Source organism: Hyla sarda, chromosome 3 (genome assembly GCF_029499605.1).
Source record: "Hyla sarda isolate aHylSar1 chromosome 3, aHylSar1.hap1, whole genome shotgun sequence".
NCBI lineage: Eukaryota > Metazoa > Chordata > Amphibia > Anura > Hylidae > Hyla > Hyla sarda.
In genome coordinates this window covers 97,871,567-97,888,732 of record NC_079191.1, presented here as the reverse complement: position 1 = coordinate 97,888,732, position 17,166 = coordinate 97,871,567, and the positions used below count along the sequence as shown (strand labels likewise).

The window sequence follows — 17,166 nt, the reverse complement described above, 5'->3', positions numbered from 1 at the left end:
TAAAGATAAAGAAACACATGTTTTAATGTCTTCTAAAGTTCCCCCCCTGAAGGGGTGAAACGGGGGTCCAAGTTTGTATGAATTAACCCCTTGCCGCAGAACGCCGGGTATAACTGCGGCAGGGGAGGGTTATAAAGCCAGGACCCGTGGCTAATGCCCGACATCACCGTTCCGGCAGATGTCCGGCATTAAACTCTTTAGATGAAAATTTAAAGAATTCGGGTTGTTTGGATGCCCGTAGACTTTACCCAGAGCAGCCTCATGACTATAGGATCATAAAAAGTAGTAGATCTATGTTACTCCAAATTTAACGCAAGCGAAGCCGCAGGCAAAAGCTAGTATATCATTATTAAGAATTAAGAGGGGGTTAAGAATAGTTTTGTCCACGGCAGATTCAATGCAGAAATTTTGCCCCTTTCCACATGCTTGCTGCCAAAATGCCAACAGATATCTACAGTGTGAATATACTATTAGGCTGGGTTCACACGTCAGAATTTCTGCACTGAATTCTGCATGAATTTATAGCCAATACACTTCTACGGGATTCCGATGTCCCAGTCACAGCAGAATTTCTGCTGCAGGAATGTGAATGAAGTGTATTTGATATAAATTTCTGCCGTGTCAACCCAGCCTCAGGGTACGTTCATACGGCAGAATTTCAGTGCAGAATTCTGCATGAAAATTATGTAGTAAATTCCACAGAAATGTATTGCCTATTCACTTCAATAGGATTCCGCTGTCCCAGCCACACATCTGAATTTGTGCTGTGGAAATTCTGCATTCTGTAAAAATATGAGTCTTGTCTTATAATTTTGCAGAAGTCCACAGAGGAATCCTATTGAGGTCAATGGGGTTTGATTTTGTGCAGAATCAGTACAGAATTTTCATGTTCGTAACATTATGGGTCCACCTTTCTGTAGGAAACTATGCACAGATCTATGCCATGTGAACATAACCTTGGAGACCTTTCAGCAGCTATGGAGCAAGTGGGTAAGTGGGATCAAGCTGCTGCAGAACATCATACTATAGTTCTCAGTTGCTCTAGTGCAGCTTTGAGAGAAGACAGTTTCAGATCAATGGCAGACAATAAGTCCTAGTGCGTCATGCTATGCTTATAGCAGTTATGATTTTTGTATTCGGAATATTGTGTGTCCTAGTGTGTTATGCTATGCTTATAGCCTTTATGATTTGATTGAAGGCCTTGGAGCATCTATGATTTACAGCAGTAGTTCCCAACCAGGGTGCCACCAGCTGTTTCAAAACAACAACTCCTTGCTTGCCTGGACCACCTTTCCGGGCGAGCTGGGAGTTATTTTTAATCAGCTGGAGGCAACCTGGTTGAGAAAAAGGAGATTTTTTTTTGTACTCACCGTACTCGTGGCCTTCATTGGGGGATGCCTATACTGATTGGTATATGCTCTTGCCACTAAGAGGCACTGACACCAAGAAAAAAAGTAGTCTCCTCCCTGAAAGGATACACCCACCCACTGGAAGGAAGGTAATCAGTTTTGTCACAAAGCAGTAGGAGAAGCCAAAGAAATATGTCCGAAGGACCCTAGAAAAGAATCCCAGATAAAAAAAAAAAAAAAAAAAAACAAAGGATTATCCGGACAAAAACGAATTATTAAGAAATGAGTGGGTGCTGTGGCCCCACATGAAGGTTACACGCGAGATTTTACTGTGAATACAAAAAAAAAAAAAAAATAAAAAAAAAAAAACTTCTGTCACTCTTCATTGGGGGACACACACCAAAGCAGTCCCCTAGCGACTTGTATAATCCAGATGACCGCACCACCCTCCATCTCAGGAGGACATGGACCCCTGAAGGAGAAGCAAAATACCCCATCTATAGCGTAGGAAAAGAGAGATGGCTCCATATTGGCAGTAGAAAGCGCCCAGCAAAATTGTCCCCCTAGCAGAGGGAAAAACATCAAGGAGTGGTCGAGGTGAAACTCAGGCACTGACCATGTCAAGCTCCCTGATCCTCGTACCCCCTGAAGAAAGGGGTTTTTCAAAGTGTGCCAGGCACTGTAGAAGCAGGGAAATGCTGCCCTACTGCAACAGGACAAAGTACTGGTCGACGTAGCCCCCAGGAACTCTGGCTCCTCCGTACCTTGATATGTTGTCGCAATTTGAGTTACCAGAAAGATCAGAATCCTCAACACTGGTGCTGGGCAAGGATACAAAAAGACTACAAATGCAAGTAAGAAGCACACACAGCGCAACCAACTGCTTAGAGGGGGACACTCCAGCTGGGTGAAACCTTGGACCAGATTGGCACCAACCGAGCCATCACGGTCGTTCCTAAGACAACAGAGCAGGCGTCTGAGCCACCATGCTAAGGAACCCAGGAAGATACCTGGAGGCACAGGAGGGGGTGCCCCATGTCAGAACAGAGGATCAACTGCAGCAGACCTGTGGAAACAAAGATCACAGGAAGGTCTGATGCACACCCACCGACAGAAGGAAAAGTGGGCTCTACATGTGCAGAGGGACCTTCGCATACGTAGGGACACAGAAATGATTACCCAACGACAGTAACGAGGTACCAAGACTGCGGACATGAAAAACTGTAGACATCCATACAGCTGGATTTTTGGAAGACAGGATCAGCACCCAACGGTGTGTCAAAACCATGCCCCTAGCAGACCAACATGGCACTCTTAGAAAGGGTAACAGAGAGTGCTTTGAAAGGCCATGGAAACTGCAGGAAACGCCCACACTCCATCTCCTAATGGTGTTACACACCAGGATTGCTGTCACAGATGCAAGAGATGAAGGATGTATGTGGGAAAGGAAACATGCAGACAGTCTGACTTACAGGTATTAAGGTCCAATGAAGCCACATGGACACTGTGTGGAACTTCACATGGAAAGCGAGTCACCGGGCTGCAGTCGCGGGAGTGGCAAGAATAGGGGCGGTCACCTGGTGAAACCATGCACACAGTCTGGCTATATGGCATAGGGTCCATGGCCACACATCCAGAACCACACACTGAAAGTGGGTCACCAGTAGTCAGCTGTGAGCGGCAGGCATGTAGAGAGGGACCTGGTAAAGTAGAGAATCCTGCGAACCAGTATGTGGTGCATTGTACAGGGCAAGTGAGCAACATGGGGTGACTTACTCGAAACTACACCTTGGCAGTTGGTTACGTGAACTTCCAACCACAGTGTGCGAAGTGTATGGAAGTTGACCCAACGTAGTAGTAAACCATGCAGACAACCGTGTGGCTGACTGGTATAGGATTTCTGAACGCACAGGATCTCTCTTTTGAACCCTCCCACAGGAAGTGGGGTACTGGAGTGCAGCCGATCTAACGGGCAACCTGGCAGTGTAGGAGTCCCAGCAGACAAAAGGCTGGCTGACTGGCATCAGTCCCACGTTACTGCAGGTAACCTCATCCAGATTCCTCATACCAGAAGTGAGGTACCGGAAACTGACCATACTCGTGGCAGCCCTGAGATGGGAGACAGACTGCGTCAGAAACCGTGTGGACAAAAGTCTGGCTGAACAAGTACACTTCCAGGTGCTGGCAAGAAGGGGATGACAGCCAGATAGGCAATTACTGTGTCCCTCTGTCACATGTGGGAGGGAGGGAAGGCCTAGAAGCCATGGATAGTTTCCACACCACCCTGGGAGAAGAGGCTGAGAAGCCATGGATTGTATTCCAGTCACCCCATATAAGGTAAATAGGACACGGTTGTTCACTCTACACCTCGTACAGCAGTGGGGAGCCAGATCTCCAGCCGCAGATGCATCAGCCATGTGATGAGTGGCAAGTGGCAGAAAAAAAAACACGCAGACCACTGTCTGGCTTACTGGTATGTGTCCATGGTATACAACAAGTCACCCCATCTGTGAGATTATTGACAGGCGAGACTACTGTCTGGCATATTGAAAACAGGTACAATCCCGCGCAGGAAACTTCCCCGGAGACCTAGCACTGGACATGGGGACCGGACCACTAGCCACGGATAGATTGCATAGAAACATAGGGCTATCGGCCAGTGCCATCCACAGTGTGTGTGTGTGTGTGTGTGTGTGTGTGTGTGTGTGGGGGGGGGGGGGGGGGGGGGTAACCGGAATTCGGCCAATGGCAGACATGGTATGGCACCCAGCGGTAGAGAAGAACACTCACTGATGGTATTCCCCAGAATCTTCCAAGGGATAGTGAAATCCCTGGCAAAGACCCGCCACAGTGGATCGCAGCCGCTCTCAGACAACCAGCAGAAAATTGGCATTCCAGAGGCATACCTCAAGCGACTCGATGGAATTTGCCATATCAGGTCCCGTACAAGGTGACAGAAGCAAATAAAGGGGACCCCATAAACAGTCCTTGGGATAAAGACAGCCATAGCAGCCAAAAAGATGTAATAGCTATAGTACCCATCAGTACAGGTGTTCCCCAATGAAGAGCAGGGCACGATATGCAGCTGCAAGTTCTCAATCCCGGGTGGGGGGGCTGCTGTCAGTGCCTCAGTCTGCCACAGCAAGTCCTTACAATCCCAGGGGGAGGGGGGGGGTGGTTTGGTGCTGTCAGCACCACAATCTGCTGTCCTGATGAAATCACTGGGGGGGGGGGGGGGGGCGGCGGTGTAGGGGTGCTTACAGGCTCTGCAGGAAGTCCTGCCTGCCATGCACAGTGCTGCTCCCGTCTGTCTGACTCTGCTTTTCAGTGTCCCGGCTGCACAGAGTTTGGACTCATGTTGCCAGGCCGTCATGAGTCCAAAATGAATGAGCTAGGACATGTAGAGAGACCTAGTGTTCAGTTTTTAAAAGTTAAAAAAAAATTATATATACATACATTGGTCCCTCAAGTTACAATATTAATTGGTTCCAGGACAACCATTGTATGTTGAAACCATAACTCTATGGCAACCTAGTAATTGGTTCTGAAGCCACCAAAAGGTCATCCAAAAATAGGAAAAAGTGAGGATTAAACAAAAATAAGTAGATAACTAAGTAGGTAATGTTGAGTCTGGTTTCAAGTTACAATGGTCCAGAAAAGATCATTGTATGTTGAAACTATTGTATGTTGAGGCCATTGTAAGTTGAGGGATCACTATATATCTATATACATTTTTGTTAATCACAGGATGTCGTCTCTAATACATTGATTAACAAAATATACAAAAAAGTTATTTTTGTGACAGGTGTAACCGATGTGGAAAGGCAGCTGGAGTCTGCAATACGACTGATCGACACTATACTGCCAGCAGCGAATGGAGCGGGGAACAAGAACACAGAGCTTCAACCTATCTTACAGAGGTCTCGAGAAATTCGAGAAAACAAGCAAGTCATCTCATGGTGTGCTACAAAACAGAAGAGGCGCAGATACAGATGTTTCGTCTCCAGGGCAGGGAGGGAACCCCATGGGAGCAATAGGAGGTTCTGCGTGCACAGCTCCCTCAGGTAACATTCTACTATATACAGTATATCCAAGGTAACGTTCTGCTACCAAGAACTGCATACCACAAGCAAGACAGATCCTTGCAGCATCACTGCAGCACTACCGTCCGTCCCCTCTTGGACGGGTGAGATCTCATGAATGGAAGGCTGTCACAAAAGAGTTAGGAGTCTATTTATAAGGGCATGTCCGGGGGACAAAGTTATTTACCTGTTGTCCAAAAGTAAAATATTATAATTTACTAATGCACTGTACAATCTGAATCCAGTGCCAATGTCACTGTCTTAGCACCTCCATCCCCCACTGTCAGTGACATGCCTGAAGGGGTCTGGTTATTTGGTGCAGATCATTAGTTAGGTCAGCCCCCCCGCCTCATCACATTGTAGAGACACTGGGGGTCAGAGATATCGAACCGATCCACATTGTCAGTCACCTTCAAACAAGTCACAGACATGAAGCAAAGGAGGAGTCTCTTCCACTGGCAAAACAAAGGAGCAAGTGAAAAGTGCTGAGGTGACAGACCGGGTGTGGATTCATGGCATTGGCACAATATGCATTAGTAGGTTTTATTAAAGTTATCTGGTTGCTGCAGAATAGGGCTGGGCGGTATACCGGTTCATACCCAATACCGAAATTTTTGGGCTGCACGATATGAATTTTTCCCATAACACAATACCGGTTGGGCCCGTCCCCCTTGGGAATGAATTATCAGCCCAGTGCTGCGCTGTCCCCACATCAAGGAACTAATATGTGACCCGCCAGCGCTGTTCTGGTTCCCCCCTCCCCCCACCACATCATGTGACCTGCCAGCGCTGTTCTGCTCCCCCCCCCCCCCCCAATTATCAGCCCAGCGGGGTATTACTCACATATGTCACCCGCAAGCACTGCCCTTCTCCTCTTTGTTGGGGGCCGCTGGCGATGGAACTCTATACCGTACGCCAGTGGTCTCCAACCTGCGGACCTCCATATGTTGCACAACTACAACTCCCAGCATGCCCGGACAGCCAACGGCTGTCCGGGCATGCTGGGAGTTGTAGTTTTGCAACAGCTGCAGGTCCGCAGGTTTGAGACCACTGCTGTACGCTGTATCCCTATGTTCCGGGCTGCAAAAGATAAAGAAAATAAACTTTAACTTACCTACGTCGGCCTCATGCTGGGGACGGGGGAGGACAGCCGTCAGCCTATCACCGGCCAGAGCGATGTCCCCACTGGCTGAGCCCACTGTCATGTAAGGAGCTCTGGTCGGCTTCTTACATGATAGGGCGTTTAACCTATCACTGGCCGGGGTGGGACATCGCTCCGGCCGGTGATAGGCTGACGGCTGTCCGACGTTCCCGTCCCCAGCGTGTGGCCGACGTAGGTGAGTTAAAGTTTATTTTCTTTAAATTTTGCAGCCCGGGCATAGGGATACAGCATACAGCAGTGGTCTCAAACCTGCAGCTGTTGCAAAACTACAACTCCCAGCATGCCCAGACAGCCGTTGGCTCTCCGGGCATGCTGGGAGTTGTAGTTTTGCAACATCTGGAAGTCCGCAGGTTGGAGACCACTGGCATACAGTATAGAGTTCCATCGCCGGCGGCCCCCCAACAAAGAGGAGGAGGGCAGTGCTTGCGGGTGACATATGCGAGTAATACCCCGCTGGGCTGTTAATTGGGGGGGGGGGGGAAGAACCACGCTGGCAGGTCACATGATTTTGGGGGGGGGGGGGTGAAAGAAATACCTTTATATACCGTGGAACCGCCATAAGTTACAAAAATACCGTGATACACATATTTGGTCATACCGCCCAGCTCTACTGCAGAAATATAAATTTCCCAAAGTGTCCCCTTTAAAGGGAAACTTCTGTTGGATGAGCGGTCTAATCTGTGGGTATGATATCACGGAGCAGAAGGCAGAGGCATAGCTAGAGGTGTAGCAGTTGCATCGGGGCCTTGGTGCCCAAGCGGGCCCCAATACACATCTGCCCCATAAAAGACAAGTATTTTAATTGGCATATGAGGCCCTGTTGCAGATTTTGCATCTGGGCCCAGAAGCTTCACTTCTGGCAGAAGTGGAGACAAAAATTATGTGGTTTTGTAAAATAAAAAAAATTTACACACACTCACTGTTTAAATGAGCCCCCTACTTGCCGGGGGTCATATCTATTTGGGGGCCTGTTTACCTAATGTGAAGCCCTACCTGATCATCAGTTAGGGCTCCCTAGTAGGTAAACAGGCCCCCAAATAGATATGAGCCCCATCAGTAATGGGGGTCATATCTATCTGGGGCCTGTCTACATACTGGTGAGCCCTAACTGATGGGGGGTCATATCTATTGGGTGCCTGTGTGCCTATTGGGGGTCACATGTATGAGGGGCATGTCTACCTACTGGGGAGCACTACCTGTGCACTGTGCAAGGATGTGGAATTCCTTTCGCCCGACACCTGGGACATGCAGTTCCCAGCGCCGGGCAGGTGAATTTTTCTGGCCCTTAGCCCTGCCTCGGGCAAGCAGGGCCGGACCTGACAAACACTTCGGTCTGTATGGAGCGGGCTTCAGACTTCTGCCCGTTTCATACTCTGCAGCCCCGGCTGTTTTTAGTAGCCCGGGCCGCTGCTAACAGCCAGCATGCGGCGATTGCTGTGGCTGGCTATTAACCCTTTAGATCACTGCTGTCAAATCGCAATTGGATCGCAACAGATTAATCGTGGGGGGGGGGGGGGGGGGTTTGGGGGAGATCCACTATAGAGGTAGCCGGTAGGCTTACCTCTGCTTTCCTGGTGTCCGTGGCTCTGTTATAGATAGATCCAGGCTGGACTAGGCTCTATCAATGCATCACAGAGCACCCAGATCAACGGAGTTCAATAGAACTATTGATCTGTATGAGGAATCTAATGATTCCTCCTAGAAGTCTAATAAAGTGTAAAAAAAAAAAAGTTTTAATAAAAAAAGTTTGGAGACATTAACCCCTTCCATGTTAAAAGTTCAAATCACCCTTTTCTTATATAAAAACATGCAAACATAACATTTAGTATCGCTGCGTGCATAATTGTACAAACTATTAAAATATAACATTATGTATCCCATACGGTAAAAAAAATACCAAACCACAGAAATGCAATTTTTATAATATCACAGAAAAAAAAAAAAGTTCAAAAGCGATTAAAAAGTCAGATCAATACCCAAATGGTACCGATACAAAAAACAGATCATGGCACAAAAAAATTAGCCCTCATACAGCCTGGTAGCTTTTTTAAAATAAAAAAAAAGCTACAGGGGTCAAAATTGCAATTAAAATTCAAAAAAAGTTCTGATTTTTTTTAATTAGTAAAACGTGACGGAAACTATACAAATCTGGTATTGCTGTAATCAGGATGACCTAAAGTATCAAAACAACATGTTATCTCAACCACAAGGTAAATGGTGTAGAAAAGAAAAACACCAAATTTGAAAAATTCTTTTACTATTTCAATTTCACTTCAATATTTTTTCTTTCGGAGCACATGTTATGGAAAAATATAAAGATATACTTATAGTAGTTAGTTCTGGCTATTCTAGGGCGAGAAGGAAAAAACGAGTAAAAGCGAAAATTAGCCGGGACAAGTGGATCGTCATGAGGGACAAGTAGATTTTGCTCCGTTTTAGTCCCGTGGACAGGTAGTTTTTTTATTAAATTTTCACACCCCTGTGCCAGCGATGTGATTCTGCTGCACCAGAATTTCCGACTAGGGATCGACAGATTATAGGTTTGGCCGATATTATCGGCAGATATTCACGATTTTCTAAGTTATCGGTATCGGCAATTACCTTGCCGATAATGCGGGCGCTTTAAATCAATGAACTGCAGAGGCTTTTGCGGGGCCAGAGACCGCCGCCGCCTGCTTCTCTCCCCCTGCCTGTCCTGGGGTCCTGAGTCCAACCACCACCGCTGCCAGAGACCACTGCCGCCACCCGCATCCCTCGCCCTGCCTGTCCTGTCCTGGGGTACTAAGTCCAAGCACCACCACTGGTGCCCCATTGCCTCCTCCAGCCCGTTTTATAATCAACTGTTACCGGGGTAGGCGCTACTTCTGGCTCCTGCGCTGTTGCTGTGCGCAGTGATTGATGTCCTCAACGTGATGTCACCGTCAGTGGCCCGGCATACAGTGACAGCTCAGGATGCTGCTGGAGCCAGAAGTAGCGCGGACCCCGGGAACAAGCAATTATAAAACCAGGGATGGGGGAGGCAATGGGGCAGCGGCGGCGGTTGGACTCTGGACAGGCAGGGTGAGAGATGCGGGTGGCGGTCTCTGGCAGCGTGAGTGGTTGGACTCAGGACCAGAGTACAGGCAGGGGGGGGTAGCGGCAGCGGTCTCTGCCAGCGGTGGTGGTTGGACTCAGGACAGGCAGGGGGGAGAGAAGCAGGTGGCGGCGGCAGTCTCTGGCCCCACAAAAGCCGCTGCGGTTCATTGATTTAAAGAACCCGCTTTAAATCATTGATCAGCAGTGGCTTCTGTGGGGCCAGAAAGAGTTTCAGGGTATACCCGCACATACATACACACACACTAATTAAAATGCACGGAATATCGGTATAAGTTATCGGCTATCGCCCTGAAAATTCACAAGTTATCGGTATCGGCTCTAAAAAAAAAAAAAAAAAATCAATATTGGTCGATCCCTATTTCAGACCGAAATTGTGTAGTGTGAACCAGGCCTGTCCAGCAGATTCATCAATAAGACATGTAACCTGTTAATGCAGCTGTTGAGTGCTGCCCGGGGGTTAAGAGACCTCTGAGTGGTTTATGCATTTGTTGATATCTCCCTGGTGATCTTACATAGTCACCTCATGGATGAGCAGTCAAAGCCTTCAACAGAAGGCAGCCATAAAGCACGCTATAAAGACAAATTCCCCCAAACGTATGTGTGCACCATCACAAACATACAACATTAACGTTTACATTTTGATATTGTAGTTATGTGGTTTTCTACTTTTCAAAAATACAAAACCGAAATAAAAATGCAAACTCATTTACAACGAAACACAAAGATACAACATAAATGCAGTCTACTAGATCGTCCATATTCATTGGGAATTCATTTCCCTTCCTCTGTAGAAGGAATGTTACCAGAGCCTTTTTGGCTTATCTCTTAATAAAATACCTATGGCCGCCTTTCTTCCCACTGCGTGCGGCCTGTGTTTGCCCTGGTTATTGATGTCAATACGGCACTAGATAATACTTGTGGTTAACCCATAACTAAAATAAGATCCTAGACAGAATAATCCATCAAAGGCCACAGTTGTAGCACACACTCTAGATCAGTGTTTTCCAGCCAGGGTGCCTCCAGGTGTTGCAAAACTACAACTCCCAGCATGCCTGGACAGCCTTTGGCTGTCCAGGCATTCTGGGAGTTGTAGTTTTGCAACACCTGGAGGCACCCTGGCTGGAAAACACTGCTCTATACTAGAGATGAGCGAACTTACAGTAAATTCGATTAGTCACGAACTTCTCAGCTCGGCAGTTGATGACTTTTCCTGTATAAATTAGTTCAGCTTTCAGGTGCTCCGGTGGGCTGGAAAAGGTGGATACAGTCCTAGGAGACTCTTTCCTAGGAATGTATCCACATTTTCCAGCCCACGGGAGCACCTGAAAGCTGAACTCATTTATGCAGGATAAGTCATCAACTGCCGAGAAGTTCGTGACTAATCGAATTTACTGTAAGTTCGCTCATCTCTAATCTATACCAATGGTCTCCAAAACACAACTCCCAGCCAACAGCTGTCCGGGCATGTTGGGAGCTGTAGTGTTTGCAACTGCTGGAGGTTTGGGAAGTTTGGGAATAAATAGCCGATGACTTATACTGGAATATCGGTATAAGTTATCGGCCCTAACTTCCAGAGTATCGTATTGGCCCTAAAAAAAAAAATTGATATCGGTCGATCCCTAGTCTATACTGTTTTAACATCCTTAACAATTTGCTTAAATATTCAACTGGTTTACCAAAAGCAGAACCCCCCCCCCCTTTTCACCTTTTCTCTATAAAGTAACCCCACAGAAGCCAAAGTCTACCAAGCTCTCAGGAAGGCGACTGCAGTTCAAAGGTTAGGACTAGATATAAGCGAACTTACAGTAAATTCGATTCGTCAGGAACTTCTCGGCTCGGCAGTTGATGACTTATGCTGCATAAATTAGTTCAGCTTTCCGGTGCTCCGGTGGGCTGGAAAAGGCGGATACAGTCCTAGGAAAGAGTCTCCTAGGACTGTATCCACCTTTTCCAGCCCACCGGAGCACCGGAAAGCTGAACTAATTTAGGCAGGATAAGTCAACTGCCGAGCCGAGAAGTTCGTGACGAATCGAATTTACTGTAAGTTCGCTCATCTCTAGTTAGGACGATAGCCTGACATTGCACAGCGCCTTTCCAAGCAGGCAGCTCGCTCCATCAGCCTACATTGAAGCCCTTGTCGGCAGATGTTCCGTAATTACTTTGCAAATAAAGATTAGAATTAAAAGCAATTTAGCGCCGGCTTGAAGTAAGAGCGGTAATAACAGGCAACTTAAAGCGCTCTTAACATGTTTGCATAATGGCACGCAAAAGAGAATGCGTGAGAATACATCAAAGCCTGTCCTGAGGTCTGAAAGCATGCACCGAATAGGTACGATCTATCAGTAAAACTCGTCGGGCAATACATTCCTATTATGCTCTCAGCCTCCACCCCTCAGCCAAAAGAAAAAAAAAGTTAACTTTGCCTTGTTCTAACCCTCCAATAATAAGTCAGCTGTAAGAGCCACACAGATTTGTAGGCGGATTCAGGTCATACATGTGAGGGGGAAGTGTTAAAATGAAGGGCTGCTGTGTAGTGCACATGAGGGATCAGCGGGGATCACTGTCACCGGTCACACAGTTGCCAGGTGTGTGTGTGCGCGCGCGCCGAGAAGGAGGTACATCCAGCCTGGGAGCGTGGAGCAGTGCAAGGCTAGAGGGACAGGCCCCTCAGTACTGCCACCTCAGCACAGCCTGTATTACCGGTATGGGGGAGGGGACAACTTAAAGGGCCAGAGCACCCTGCCAGCTCAGCATACACCGCACACTGTTCTCTACGCCAGTTTAACCATTTCCACTCTAAATCGACCACAGGCAAACCCTGTCAGCATTCATGAAACAACTTTACTAAAGCAAAGTTTATTATTTAGTTATTTTCGGGCTGCACTAATCCATATGGTGACCAAACTATAAAAGTCAAATAAATAAAAAACTTTAAAATAAATCTATACATCGGTATAGAGTAACAGCAAGTGTTGTGAAATAAATCTGAATTGTCTAGTTTAGCATAGACACAACCAAAAGCACCCCAACAGGAAGAGGGGGGGGGGGGGCGCGCTTGTGTGTGGTCCTATTTAGAATAGAATATACTTTCGCCTAAACAAACAAAGTTCTAAAGTAAAACAAATAAGCTTGAAGCTTCGCCACAATCTGGGCTGCCTTCGCCATACAGAGTCCTGAAGATTGTAGAATGCTCGGAATTACGGAATGTGAGCGCAGAAAGAAAATATAAAAGTCTTTAATATGGAAGCCCAGAAGTATACAGAGCAACGTCTATAATCAATCAAGTAGGAACAGGGAACCTCAGAGGGGGACCCAAGGATAGTAGTATGACGGCCTAAAAGGGATTTTCTCATTTTTGGTACTGTAAGGCACTGCTCAAAACTAAGGGCACCCTGGTACTGCCATAATAGACGTAGGCCTCCATTAAAACAGCCACTGTGGCAAAATATACCAAGTCTAGGGCAACTACTGCATGCCATGAGTGGCTGTCCCCCTATTTATTTATTTTTAGTTAATAAACCCCAGACTTCCCATATAGATCAGCATTATACAAACTATTGCAAAACTACAACTCCCAGCATGCCCGGACAGCCAACGGCTGTCCGGGCATGCTGGGAGTTGTAGTTTTGCAACAGCTGGAAGTCCGCAGTTTGGAGACCACTGATCTATATACCAGTTAGACTATATGGTACACCACACAAAAAAAAGAAAAAATTATAATATATATATATATATATATACATACATACATACATACACACACACACACACACACACACACATATACACACACATTTGTTATGTGTACAAGCAAAGGAAGGGGGGGGCAAATTCCTGCTCCACACAAGGCTGGATTCACATGCAGTACATAACCACATTGCAAAAACCACAGTAAAAACATGTGGGTTTTGCCACGTGGTTTACAGGTGACTACATTTTTTCCCCCCCACCATATTTTAACGGCATTGCAGCGCCATAAAGGGACACACTATTGACTGTGGCCAAGCTCATCTTATAATTGTAAAGTGCTATATAAAATTGTATTAAAGGGGTTATCCAGGAAAAAAAAAAAAAACTTTATATATCAACTGGCTCCAGAAAGTTAAAACAGATTTGAAAATTACTTCTATTAAAAAATCTTAATCCTTTCAGTACTTATGAGCTTCTGAAGTAGAGTTCTTTTCTGTCTAAGTGCTCTCTGATGACATGTGTCTCAGGAACCGCCCAGTTTAGAAGCAAATCCCCATAGCAAACCTCTTCTTAACTGGGTGGTTCCTGAGACACGTGTCATCAGAGAGCACTTAGACAGAAAAGAACAACTCAACTTCAGAAGCTCATAAGTACTGAAAGGATTAAGATTTTTTTTTAATAGAAGTAATTTACTAATCTGTTTAACTTTCTGGAGCCAGTTGGTTGGTTGGTGTGTATGTGTATGTGTATGTGTATGTGTATGTGTATGTGATATATATATATATATATATATATATATATATTTATTCCCGGATAACCCGTTTAACTGCACCAAAGTTTAACCATAATGTAAAAACTTGGCTTAAAAGATGGGGCTACACAGCAGCGCATTTGTGGTACAACGTCATACAGAATAAATTGAGTCGCATTACAACCATTATTCTTTTAACGTGTAACCCCAGCGTAATGCTTAGTATGTTATAGGTGACAAAGACCAGTGTTTCCCAACCAGGGTGCCTCCAGCTGTTGCAAAACTTCAACTCTCAGCATGCCTGGACAGCCTTCGGCTGTCCAGGCATGCTGGAAGTTGTAGTTTTAAAACAGCTGGAGGCACCCTGGTTGGGAAACACTGGCATAGATCTTCCAAAATGAGGTATTGAATTTTCTGCAATGTATGTTACTGTTTACAAGTCTATTAGAAGAGATTCTATAAGGAGTTGGTTAGACCAAGATCTTGAAACAAAGATCTAAACTTGACAAAACTTCCTAAAAAACAAAGAAACAGATATACCTAGAGGTATCAAGTCTATACTTTTTTTTTTAAAGCCTAGAATAAGCGGATATTTGCCTAGTGGATACATGCTATTTAATAGGTATAATTTTGGGGTACGCTGAGCGCCTCTTATGACACATTTAAGATGTTTATGAAGTCCTAAATATACGGCGGTCATCCACTTTAGCCCTCCAGTACATTCACCAAGTCGTAGTCTTGCACTAGTCAGTTGTAGGTCGGCCGTTTCCAAGATGCCGATATACCTTTGATCACTGAGAATAAGGACACCGAATAAACCGCTCTAATTAAATCTGGCCCAAGAATGTGCCCCAGAAAACACGTGTTCATGATTAAAGCGCTGGATCCATACAGGAATCGTGCGCGCCCCTGCCCAAAGTTACTTGTGCACAGAGTCCACTCACATTCTCACTTGCAGAGATTGCAACATAGACTGCTGACTGGGAGATGGATTAGGAGGATTTCACCTCCCCCTCGCCTAACTCTGCATACCCCTCCCACCCCAGGCCTCATTCTATGCCAACGTCACCATTTTAGGCCCAGGTTAAACCTCTGCTACTTGCCGGTTACAGGATTTAACCCCCACGTCACCAGGTGACTGACAGGTTGTTTAATAGAATATATGAACTGTCCAGCAGATTACACTTTTAATAAACATGCCCGCCTCTGCATTATTATCACCACGTACTCCATTATACTATTCTATATACCAGTGTTCCACAACCAGTGGCAAAACTACTACTACTCCCAGCACGGCAGACCTTGATGAACATCGCCTAATGCAGTGTTCCTCTACCAGTGACCCTCCGGGTGTTTCAAAACTACAACTCCCAGCATTCATAGACAATCTTCTTCTGTCCAGGAATGCTGGGAGCTGCAGTTTTGCAACAACCGGAAAGCCAATGGATATTGGGGGGGGAACAGTGCTGTATGAAAACATATGGTAAAGGAAAAACAAAGCTTAAAGGAAATTATGCCACAAAAGTAGTCAGATGCTACCAGCAGATAATACTTCCAACCCACAGAAAGTTAAAATGTTGCCCTCATATTCGGATGCCTGCTTCATATTGAATAAAACAAGGAGTCAACATTTAAAGTTCTTTGAACAGGATCCCCAATATTCGCCAGGATCAGTGGTCCCTAGAGCACGGGCCTCCAGATGTTGCAAGCCAATTCCTATCATGCCTGGACAGCAGAGTTGTAGTTTTGCAACATCTGGAGGGTCATGGATTGGAGACCACTGGCCAAGCTTACCTATCAGGCTAGAGGCCCCCCCCATATAATCGCCAAACATCCATCCAGGGCAAGTAAACATGGAGTCCATAGATACCAGAGATCTGAACACTGGGAAAAGTTAACCGACTGGTTTCGTTCTCTTCCATGATAATGATAACCGTGACCTGATGAGTCACAATCTACATAACACATACAGGTTGTATATACCAGTGGTCTTCAACTTGCATCCCTCCAGCTGTTTCAAAACTCAGCGGTATCCAAACTATTGCAAAACTACAACTCCCAGCATGCCCGGACAGCCAACGGCTGTCCGGGCATGCTGGGAGTTGTAGTTTTGCAAGATCTGGAGGTCCGCAGGTTCAAGACCACTGGACTATATACAGTAACAATGCAGCTTTTTTTATATAAATTGTTTTAAAGTATTCAAAAAAAAATCTGTTTTGAAAAACCAGTTGATACAATTGTAACGGTCTAAACTGCCAATGAAGTGAGGTCAGTGCTGAGGAGGGGGATGTGGGGAAGGGGATCCAGCTGCTACCAAGGGAGGAGGGGGGGTGGGTGTATATTTATATGGAGATCTAGTGAGGCTGGAGGGGGATCCGGTGATCAGGGCACGGGGAGATCGATCGCCTCCAGTAGAGGACACACAGGCAGGCGCTGGGATGATGCGGACACGTAGCAGTCAATGACAAGAGCTGCCCCGCTGTCCCAGCCTCACACGAGCAGCGCTTACTCCACGTAGACAGCAGCAGCAAACACCCTTCCTCCCTCCCTGCCCCCACACACTTCCGACCCCACACACATCCGTGTACCGACCCCGAGCAACCCTCCTCCTCCCCTACACTCACTCCGTGTCCCGATCCGCTGACTGCCGGGGAAAGCGTCGGCCGCTCCGTCCAGCACTTATATAGAATGAGGGTTAGCCTATCAATTAGCGGAACGTCATCAGCCGCGACACGTCACCCTAAGAATGGGACTGGAGAATGTTTGGAAAGACGGAAGCGGAAATGCGTCACGCAGAGGCAGGAAGTTACCTTCTTTTTTTTTTTAACAGGACAAACTTTATTGCGCTGCGTTATGTTGACATTTGTCGTAGTGTTATGCAGTAGGACGTGATGGTGGGGGGCAGTGCTGCGGGAGAGGGCGGCTGGTACTGTTGTACCTCCATTGTATGGAATCTCCTAGCTGCATCCACAACCCAGTTTAGTGTTTCCCAGCCAGGGAGCATCCAGCACCTGGTTAGGAAACACTGATCCAGCC

At 46.4% G+C, this 17,166-nt stretch overlaps 1 protein-coding gene across 1 annotated transcript in view; it reads right to left on the bottom strand.

Moving 5' to 3' along the window:
* The window catches only part of HDLBP (high density lipoprotein binding protein), a 47,264-nt gene extending 30,353 nt beyond the window's left edge, over positions 1-16,911 (bottom strand). The window contains exon 1 of the mRNA XM_056564736.1: positions 16,755-16,911. The gene's annotated coding sequence lies outside the window, so the exon portion shown is untranslated. The remainder of the gene's footprint in view (positions 1-16,754) is intronic.
* Between the last annotated feature and the right edge of the window lie 255 nt (positions 16,912-17,166).